Raw genomic sequence first — 8,426 nt, 5'->3', positions numbered from 1 at the left:
TCCTCCGCTGCACACATTTAAACATTTCTATTGTTTAACACAGCCAAAGTATATACATAATGATCAGTCCTCCGCTGCACATTAGATCCAGCCTCCCTCCCTTGACACCATTCTTCTTACTTATTATTATTTATTTAAAAATATATTTAGTTTTATTTTTTAGCTACTTCAATTCATTTGTATATGGTTAGTTCCATCGCACTACGAGGATGATCCATGGCTGGTCGCGGACGATCACCTACGAGGACGATTCATGGCCGGTTGGGGATGGTTAGTTCCATCACACTACGAGGAGATGATTCATGGCCGGTCAGGGATGGTCAACTGCGGTGAGCACGAGTACCTCCTCCATATCCTCCCTATACTAGCACCCTTGGCAATGAAAATGACGGCCAGGAGAATCCCTCCTTCACACCTCTTTTCCATCTCTGTCAGATTGTCCTCTCCAGCAAGGTGTCTATGCATGAATCATATTTATGATTTCTTTGCATTTTTAACAATTAATATAGATTTTTGTACCCACAACCCGAAGGCCAACCTTAATACTGGACCTTGAGAGGGGCATGTGGTCAACCATGCCGGAGGACGCAGAGGAGTTGTTTGGGAATGTTATCATCAGAGGACCCAAGAAGCAGCCCACCACGGATGCATGGACCAACCACACAAGTCCATTGTGAGTTTGATGTTTCTCATGTGTTCACTGTGGTCCAATGAATATCTGATGGGCAATGGTCTCATGACATTTCCTTTCTGAAAATTTAAATTTATAGCTTGCAATCCATCTGTGGCGAGGGTTCATGACAGACAAGCCAATAGATTTGGGGGTCCACTTCCCGGTGAAACAAATGTTCATTGCGGACAATACAAAGACGATGATTGGTACAATGAGGTGAATATATTAGAATTTTTATTCTTCTCTCTCCATGTCTATGTTTGTGCTTGATCAACTGTCCACTTAATGATTTTAGTTGTACAAAGTCCTAAGCTGGTCTCACTAGGTCGTACCCAGTGGCGGAGACAGGGGGACCAGCAGGGGCCCTGGCCCCCCCTAACACCATGATTTTGCATGTAATTTGCTATGAACAGTGGCAAAATTAGTACTAATTTGCTGCTAAAAATCTAATTTTCAACACTTCGGCCCTCCCCAACCTGTTTTAGTAGAACTTGGCCTCCCTTATAGATATTTTATGGCTCCGCTACTGATTCGTACTCGCACCACACCGCGGGAAGGTTATGGGCAAGGTGGTTGAGCTTGATGCCAATGAGTTGGAGGTTATTGCTTTGGCAACGCCGGAGGCCGTTCATGCGAAGAGGAGATGTGCCTGGTGACGAGAAGTCTTAGACCACCAGTGAGTTTTGCTTCCTATCAGTTCAGCACTTGAATTATCTCTAATCATGTACTTCAGGTTCTACCATCTTCCATATTTACCATGTTTTGTCACTTAACAAAATTTACATAACTATTTTGTGTATGTATGCAAAATTCTGGTTTAGAAACGTAATGCAGAATTATGAACAAAATTATCATTCAGTATTAATAATTTACATTTATCATAAGAAATGGCAAACTCATAGGTATTTCAATCTAGAAATTACAATTCAATGTTCAGGGAAGATGGCGAGCTTCTAATTAGCGGTAACTTTATTCTGTTGAAACTGAAAGATATGGATGAGCCATGATAATGAGTGTTAGGGGGTTGGATGACACGACGTAAAAAGATATCATTTTTACTAAATAACTTCATTTTCCGCAGAAACTTCCTTGCACTAAACTTACAATATTGGCTTCTCCAGATGTACATAAGCTATTAGCTCTTACCTCTATTTAATTCCACTCATATTTACGAAAGTGCACTTTTGATCCCGAGTTCACAATCTCCCTGATGAACAGTAAAATCCAAAAAATTAGTTAAAGAATTCAAAAAAAATCTGGATTTAAACATCTATGAAAGTTTTAACTTCCTGCAAATATTGGTGATGAAATAACATTGGTGGAGGTATGGACAAAAAGAAAAAAATCGATGCTCCAAAATGTTTCCGAGAACAAATCTTTTGGAGCGTTGATTTTTTTCCCACACCTACACGAATGTCATTTCATCAAAAGCATTTGCAAGAAGTTAAAACTTACACAATTTTTTATAAAAAAAATCAATTTTTTTATATTTTTTACCGTGTTTTCGGATTTTACTGTTCATCAAGGAGCATGTGAGCTCGGGTTCAAATACTCCACGTCTTCATATTTATTCCTATTCTCCTTTTGTCATTTTTTACATTTAAGCATATAGTGTTTTGCTGTGTCTCAAAGTTTTACCTTTTTAAAAGTGATATGTGTTTATATTTTGTGGATGTTTTTGTTGCTGGTATATATTCTCAAGTGATAATCATCATATCTTGTCAATCTCTATGTTATGAGAGCTATATAAATATAATCGGATCTAAATTTGATAGTATGCTACCTTGGCCAATATACTGCATCATGTGAAGGATGCAAGGTTGCACCTTCGAGCTCAAAATTTGATGTCTTCACATTGAAGGATCCAATCCATCAACTTTGGAGTTTGAACATGTCACTTGTGATGGGGAGAGGAAGAGATGACTTGCATACACTGGAGAATGAGTGTGTTAGCAGCGTGGTGGCTCAGGACTGTACAAGTTGTAGTAGCCCCTTCCCTTATAAATGTATTGTTTTGATTGGAAGCACCTTATAATTTAGCTAATATATGGATTTCATTTACATCGTCTGTCCAAGTATGCGAGGCCCATGAGACGGGCATTACTTCTCTTTTTTGTCAGTATTTTGATAGGGGACCTATGTATATGGAAGGAGTTAGTATCATGTAAATCATATCACCAATTTAAGGATCCTCATGTTTTCTTACTTTTCAACACTTATTTGTGATGTTGTTCACAAGTTTTCAATTTCATTCTGTAGAATGAAGATAATATTTTTGTTGTATTTTTTGTCCATGTAGAGGATACAAGACATCATATTAAGTAATCAATTAATGAAACAATGAATTAACTTACATATGTGTATGTTTATGCCTCACTCTTTGTCCCTCCTAGCGAGAGGGAGACAATAAGGACGGTTGTCTTCGGGTGTCCCCCAACGTGGTTGATGGGTTGGCGGTGTGAGGAAATGTGTGACTATGGAGGGAGCTCAACAATTAGTCTACAATGACAGGAAGAAAGGATGTTATGGGAAGAGAGTGGTTGATTGCAAATAAAGTGTTAGCTATGTTGCAGCTATTGTCCACACAGCTGAATTTGGAGAGCCTACCAGCTGTCCATTTGATGTCCAAACATGCCCAAATATACTAGGAAGAAATGAGCTTCGACCTTGAAGACAACTTTAGTCATTTGTTTAATTCATTTACATGCATTGTATTGTAGCCCGTAGCAACGCATGGGCGGTCTACTAGTTTTTATAGGAGCTGTGAAGATTTGGAGGTAGGCTTATTTACTGGGTAAAAATGTTTGGATATGAAGAAAGCTGAGGTGGTAAGTGCAATAGTCCTATTTCATATCCAACTAGTAGCAGGGGTTTCTGTCAATATGTACATTGAGTGGTCTGGGGTCCTCCACTTGTAAGTGCATCTAGTGCCACCCCTAGTTGGTTTTGGAGTATTGACGACAAACCTGGTTGAGGGACTAATGTGTTTGTGAGAATTGCAGGATAACACAGGTAGAAGTCCCTCATTGATTCGGTTTTCCTACCGGAGATGACCCCTAAAAATGTATGAAGACATTGAAGTCAAAGGTGGTATGTGAAGACATTCACATTGAAGACTATGCCAAGAGAAGACATCGCGTGAAGACTATGGAGCGCAAAGACTTAGTTGTTTCGTCGTTCTTTTTCTTCTTTGTTGAGTCATAGGAACCACCGTACTATTAAGTGGGGTCCAAGTGAACTAGTCATAATGACTGAAGTGACGCTTAACCAAAATCCTATGTCTTCGAGCGAAGACAATGAGAGCAAATCTTATCTAGAGCTGGATAAGTCAGCTTTGCTTGTAGCTCAAGTAATGTTGCCGTGTGTGTTTGAAATCTGACCGTTGGAACACGTGTCAGTTCCTTAGTGACCCAGGGTCATTTCGGACAAATCAGGTCGGGTTGCCTAGTGGATATAAATAGCCCACCCCTATACCATAAATTGGTTGGCTGCTCAGAGTTAGTGCATGGCTTTTGTCGTTTGAGAGCAACCCACCTCGAAGCCTTTAAGAGAGAAATCCTTGCGAGGACAAAGCCCTAAACACCCAGAGCCAAAGAGTGTTAGGCATCACTGAAGTCTTCCTCTCTGTGTGATCTGAAGACTTATTACACTTGAGGACTGTGAATCCTCCAGCCGGTCAGGCGTCGTGTTCTGAGCATCCAAGAGTCATTGTGGATCGCCGATGAACAAAGTCTGTGAAGGTTTGGAAGTCTACCTTGAAGACTTACCAGAGTAATTAGGCGAGGACTGGGTGTCCTTAGCTCAAGGGGAATAAGGTGAAGACGCGGTCCTCTGAGTTGAATCTCAGCCTCCCTAACCAAACGTACAGTTGTCACAGCAACTGGAACTGGTCCAACAAATCATTGTCTTCAACGAGCCACTGGTTCTATCCTTCACATCTCTTTATTTGCATATTAGTCCTTGTGAAGTCATTGCCTGTTTGCATTATCTATTTGTCTTCACTGTGTGACTGCTTATTCTGATTGGCTTCATACTATCTTCCATCCTGATCCATACTGCCTAGCTGCTATTAGTCTTTGTGCTTTCACTTCATTGAATACTTGACTATGGCTTGGCTAGTGTAGTCTACCTTCCGCTGCATGTTAATAGGTTCATTTCTATCGTTTGTCTTCGAAACTTCCATGTTTTGAAGACTTTCATAAAAATCGCCTATTCACCCCCCCCTCTAGTCGATCACTAGCACAATTGGTATCAGAGCAAGGTACTCCCTTATTCTGTGTGATTCGGTTTAACCACCTAGAGTTTTAGCTATGTCGACTGCAGGGATAATCAAAGTTCCCGCTACGTGCCCAGTCTTCGATGGAACTGAATATCCCTACTGGAAGAATAAGATGCGCATGCATCTTGAAGCCATTGATGTTGACCTCTGTTATGTCATCAAGAATGGCGTCCCCAAGGCTAGTGAAGGTGTCACCGCTGCTGATGTCAAGAAGTTCGTTCAACTAGATTCTACTGCCAAGAATATCATCTGTGGTCATCTGACCAAAGGACACTATGGCCGTGTGAGTGCTCTGGAAATGTCCAAGCTAGTATGGGACTGGCTCTCCAAGGTCAACGAAGGCGTCTCAACCCAGAGAGAACAAAGAATCAGTGTCCTCTTCAACCTCTTCAAGAGAAACGACAATGAGAATGTTCAGCTCACGTTTGATCGACTCACTGACATCACAAATGAGCTTCAAGCTCTCGGCCGCTACTGAGATTACCAAGCATGAAGTCGTCAAGACACTCCTGAGATCACTTGACAGCTCGTTTGACACCCTAGCCCTAATGATTCAAGAACGCCCTGACTTCAAGAAACTCGACCCGTCTGACATACTTGAAAGGCTCAACACGCATGAGTTTCAGCTTTCTGAGAAAAGAGACATCTACGGTCCCAACTATGGGCGAACCCATGCCTTGAAGGCAAAAGTTGTCTCCTCATTTGAAGAAGAATCTGACAGCAGTTCTGATGATCCTGAAGACATTGGAAAGGAGCTTGCTATGCTTGTAAAGAAGTTCCAAAAATTCACCAAAAAGAAAGGCTTCAGAAAGTCCTCATGATCCAGCTCAAGGAATGATGAAGCTTCTGCTCATGACTACAAGAAGAGAACATGCCACAAGTGCAAGAAACCTGGTCACTACATCTCTGAGTGTCCGCAGTGGGACAATGAGAACAAGAAGAAGAAGAAGAATAAGAGCAAGGAATATGATTCTGACGACAAGAAGAAGAAGAAACACTCAAAGTCTTCTTCCAAGTCTTCCTCAAAGTCTTCATCACACAAGAAGAGCTCATCTGGCAAGGCTTGTGCGTTTGTTGGCAAGGAAATGGATTCAGAGGAGGAGTCTATTTCTGAGGAGGCGGAGGTGGAGTCTGAGGAGGAGTCCGATTCTGGCGTTGCAAGTCTAGCTACATCCTATGTTGCCAAGTCCATCTTCAACACTGAAGACAATGACTTCATCACCGATGCCGATGCTAATGACAAGGACAACTCCGCTCCCACCTACTGCTTCATGGCACGCGGTGCCAAGGTAAACTCACGCACTACTCACTATCAAACATCCAGTGAAGATGACTCTGATTGTGGTTCCAAACCCAGCTACAAAACACTTGCTAAAATTGCAACTGAACAACAGAAAGCTATGGAACATATTCAAAAACTGTTAGACAAAAGCGATGACCTGTTAGACGCTGAAATGACTCGATCTCAGTCCTTAATTGAAGACATAAAAAATCTTCATGTTAAGTATGAGGAACTTGAAAGTCGTCATGAAACACTCTCAACAACTCATGAAAAGCTTTCCTATGATTATCTTCAAAGGAAGAAAGATCTTGAGAAATTGAGAGCGTCTCATGAAGATCTTCAAAAGGAAAACGAGTCACTTCGCGCCAAACAGATCAGTTCCGCTCAGGAAGGATTTGAACCACCATGTCTTAAATGCATTGAGCGTGACAATGCTACTTCTGTTGCTGGATGTTCTACTGCCGCTACTGTTGCAATATCTTCAACTGTTGATGTGGTAACTAACCCCGCTGCTGAGGATGCCACTGCTATTGCTGATGAAAATGCTAGGTTGAAGACATTGCTTGAAACAGGGATGTACAAAAGTCTCAAAGGGCATCAGACACTATGTGATGTCCTCAAAAGGCAGATCCTGAACCGAAACCCTAGGAAAGAGGGTGTTGGGTTCGAAAGGAAAATGAATGTTGATGGCTCTTACTGGAAACCCGAGCAGTACCCCAAAACCACATGGGTTGCTGCAAAGGAACCTTCAGCAGATCCATCCACCCTATCTAGCTTCACTTGTGCTAATCCCATTGTTATTGATGAATCCTTTGATGCAAACTATAAACTGTTTAAGAATCAGAATGGTGAAGTGTTTGTCAGGTATATTGGTACTAACTACAGGAATGGGCCACCTATGAAGAAAGTCTGGGTGCCAAAAAAGTGTTTGGAAAATCTTCCTGTGAATGTCGTCATGACACCACAAGTGAAGAAGACAAACCCCAGACCAGATGCTTCATATGGTCCAAAGGCTTCATACAGACAGAGGACTCACCTGAGTCGCACTAATGCAAATGTTTTGCAGGGAAACCATACTCAGGCCTATGAATATGAGCGTGTTTCATCAAACCGCCATGTTCATAAGACCAAGAACTACTCTGCTTATTCTTATGAGTACTATTGTCCACCTGCAAGACTATTTGCTAGGGCTCGAAAGCCAAAGTTCTCAGATGCTGCACTTAGACTCATTGCTTCGAAGCCACCCTTGAAGATGTGGGTGGCTAAGAAAGCTTAACTCTCTTTTGCAGGGAAGGGTCTCCAGCCGAAAATCAAATGCGTCTGAAGCTATTGCTGGGGACCTTAAACATCTTGTAGGGCGCAAGATCAAATGCCCAAATGGTCTTATTATGTTTTTTGTTCCTGAGTCGCTTGCTACTCGCCCTATCAGTCCTATCCTCGATCTAAGCTTTCATAATCCACTTGCTCGTCAAATGTTTATGCTTCACAATTCTCTTCGTGAAGCCTATCCCCCTAACTACACTATAGGGTATGACACCAGCTGCTTCAGAATGGATTATTGATAGTGGATGTACTAATCACATGACTGGCAAGCGAAGTCTTCTCATGGACTCAACCTTATGTCCATCTGACAAAAGTCACATCACATTTGCTGATACTGGCAAAAGCAAGGTATTGGGTCTAGGTAGAGTTGCAATCTTAAGGGATCAGCACATGGATGAAGTGATGCTTGTTGAATCCCTTGGTTTCAACTTAATGTTTGTCTCAATGCTATGCGATTTGAATATGATTGTGATGTTTGGAAAATATCGTTGTCTTGTTCTAATGGAATCTGACAAGTCTCTAGTCTTTGAAGGGTATCGGAAAGATGATTTGTACATGGTAGATTTCTCAACAGGGCCATAGCTTGCCGTATGTATTCTTGCAAAAGCTTCAGAATGTTGGCTCTGGCATCGGAGGCTAGGGCATGCGGGCATGAGGAACTTGCATACTCTTGCAAAGAAGAAGCATGACATAGGCATTGAGGGCGTCAAGTTCAAGAAGGATCACTTATGCGGTGCCTGCGAAGCAGGAAAGATGACGAGGGCCAAGCATCCCTCGAAGACAGTCATGACAACGACTCAACCCTTCGAACTGCTACACATGGACCTCTTCGGTCCCACTCACTACTCAACTCTTACTACTACTGCTTG

At 42.0% G+C, this 8,426-nt stretch overlaps 1 long non-coding RNA gene across 1 annotated transcript; it reads left to right on the top strand.

Annotated features, from left to right (window-relative positions):
- Nucleotides 1-399: 399 nt before the first annotated feature.
- LOC125541529 lies at nucleotides 400-1,123 on the top strand. Its single transcript, XR_007297569.1, has 2 exons — nucleotides 400-673; nucleotides 771-1,123. It is a non-coding gene; the product is annotated as an uncharacterized LOC125541529 (long non-coding RNA).
- Nucleotides 1,124-8,426: the final 7,303 nt, after the last annotated feature.

Source organism: Triticum urartu, chromosome 2, assembly GCF_003073215.2.
Source record: "Triticum urartu cultivar G1812 chromosome 2, Tu2.1, whole genome shotgun sequence".
NCBI classification, from domain to species: Eukaryota; Viridiplantae; Streptophyta; class Magnoliopsida; order Poales; family Poaceae; genus Triticum; species Triticum urartu.
Note: the sequence above shows the minus strand (reverse complement) of the source record. Positions and strands in the feature narration are given on the sequence as shown.